The sequence below is a fragment of the Nyctereutes procyonoides genome, unplaced genomic scaffold (assembly GCF_905146905.1).
Source record: "Nyctereutes procyonoides isolate TBG_1078 unplaced genomic scaffold, NYPRO_anot_genome, whole genome shotgun sequence".
Taxonomy (NCBI): Eukaryota; Metazoa; Chordata; class Mammalia; order Carnivora; family Canidae; genus Nyctereutes; species Nyctereutes procyonoides.
In genome coordinates this window covers 32,864,460-32,867,218 of record NW_026575132.1, presented here as the reverse complement: position 1 = coordinate 32,867,218, position 2,759 = coordinate 32,864,460, and positions in this window count along the sequence as shown.

Below are 2,759 nucleotides of genomic sequence, written 5' to 3'. Positions count from 1 at the left end.
CTCCCTAGTGTGGTTCTCTCTCCATCCATGGCTTTTTATTTTCCTCTCATGAACTCTAAAGACCACTGTGGGCAAATGGGAGACTCTGGAGACCTTTGATTTGCTAGGGCTTTGTTCCTGCCTGTTGATCCACATCACACTCTATCTTTCTTAAGAGATTCATTGATGGATCCAACTTGTAAACTTTTCTGTTATTCTCCCCAACCTGCATCTCCTTCAGATTCCCAGTTTACTGAAAGGTTCCATTCCCGCCCACCCTCATACCTCACCAAAGCCAGAAATCTATGAGTTATCATTGCCCCCACCACTCAAGCTTCATCAACTACTAAGTCCTGCAGAGCTGATTCTTTTTTTTTTTAAGATTTTATTTATTTATTCATGAGAGACACACAGAGAGAGATGGAGACACAGTCAGAGGGAAAAGCAGGCTTCATGCAGGAAGCTTGATATGGGACTTGATCCTGGGACTCCAGGATCATTCCCTGGGCCAAAGGCAGATGCTCAACCGCTAAGCCATCCAGGCATCCCTGCAGAGCTGATTCCTAAATGTCTCTCACACTGATATCGCTTTCTCTATTTCTGCTGCCAGTGCATTGTTGTCTCTCACCTGGATATATTTTCACTCTCACCTTTTACCACTCTATCCTCTCTCCAGTTGCCAGAAAAGCTTTGTAAAAATAAAATCTGACCATGTCCTTTATAGCTTAAAATGTTGCTGATGTCCCATGGCCTACTGGATAGAGTTCAAATGCTTGACATGATATACAAAGACCCATCCCACTGGCTTAGGCCATCAGTCCTTGCATGCATGTAGGCAATTCCCATTCCCCTAGCTCTTCATACAGTTCTGCCTTTGCATAGATGGTTTCCTGCTAAAGGTCATTAGTGCACATGTATTGATTTTTCCTCCCCAGCATCCACTCCTATTTCTTGTTGTACTAGCATCCCAAGAACTATCTGCTTTGTTTCTTAACCCACATGTGTTTCAGATGAGTGACTTCATTTCAGGCCACACCAGATCTTTTAGATTCTCTGTTCCTGGATTTTGAGTTTTGAAAATCATAACAGCCTTGAAAAGACCATCCATTCCTGGTTCAGCCCTGCTTCTTGAGACAAATTATTCAGTTTACCTTTGGTTATATGAATTGGCAATCTTTCTATAAACTCTTTTTCTTTTTTGGCATAAGCTAGCCAGGTAATTTTCTAAGGCTTTAATCAAAGAAATCCCAATGAACTCTGACCTTCTGCAGCAAACTCTTCCTTATCCTTCAGGATCCAAATTAAGTGTCCATTTGGGGACATAATAGTAAATTGAACAGGTATGGTCTTTGGCCACATAGACCTTAAAATATCTCCAAATAAACAACTTTTGTGGGACTTCACATATAGAGGGTAGAGTTAATCATATTCCTCCGTTCATGGTATCTTTTCAGTACTGGTATGGGCAATCCATCAATTACCTCATATACATATCCCACAACAGGCAAGTATATTCACGTGTTCAATATATATTTAAATGCATTCTTGTGAAAAGTATAGTGTAGTTTTATGAGCATGTGCTTTTAATAAACACAAAGAATATTATGTCATATATTTTTGTAGTTTTCCAATTTTCTTCATTAAGTATGGTAGCATGCCTATAGTGTTTGAGATGACATAATGGACCTTACAAGTAAATCTATTTTGACTTTTATTTCTAGTAAAATGGGAAGTCATTTGAGGGTTTGGAGCAGAGGTGTTTCCTTCAAACACTATTTGAATTGGTGTTTTACAAGGAAAACTCTGCTGTGTTGAGAATGAAATTCAGGGTTGCAAGTGTAAAAGCAAGGATGCCAGTTAGGGGGCATTGGCAATTATCCATGGAAGAGTTGGTGGTGGTTAAACCACCTACACAGGAGGTGGTTTAAACTTCCTCTGTATAAACAAGAACAAAAACCAAGAAAAGCATAGCAGGAAACCCTCAAAACTAACAGAAAACATGAGATGCAAATCCTTGATATTCAGAGACGTGCGGGTGAAAACAACTATATGACATCTGTTTACAACTGTGTGCTGCCTGGTGTTGGCTGGGATATAAGGACTTAAAAGTTCTCTTACACTGTTAATGAGAATGTATAATTGAACACCAATGTGACACTGCTGAGTTGTTACACACACCCATGACGGAGCCATTCAACTTCTGGTTATATTCCAGAGAAATTTTCACATAGGTTCGTAAAACAATATATAGGAAGATGTTCACTGAAGCATTGTTTGTGGCAATAGGGAGAAGGGTAAAATGTGTATCAGGCTTTGTGATAAGCACTTTCTATGGATTATCTCGACTTTTCAAAACAACTCTAAGACAATGATCGTTTTAGTAGCGTGCAGTTTTACAGGAAGTAAAACGGAAACTATCCTCCCATGCACACAAATGGCTCGTTATTTTCTGGCACGTTTTCCTTAGTGTTCGTTTTTGGACACTGGGATTCAGGGGCTCAGCAGTATAGCAGGTGTCCCGGCCATACGCAGTTGTGTGGTCCGGCGGTCTTTGGGATCTTCACGCTTTGCAGGCCCCAGAGGCTTGGGCGGCCTGGGCGGTCAGCACCGCGGTCAGCACCGCGGACAGCGCCGGCGGGTCGAGGGGCGGGGCGGGGCGGGGCGGGGCGGGGCGGGGCGGGGCGTACATGGGCACGTCACGACGCGCGGGGTCTCGGGGGCGCGCGCTCCGGAGCGGCCGGCGCCGCCGCGTCACGTGACCCGGGTACCTGGCTGGGCGA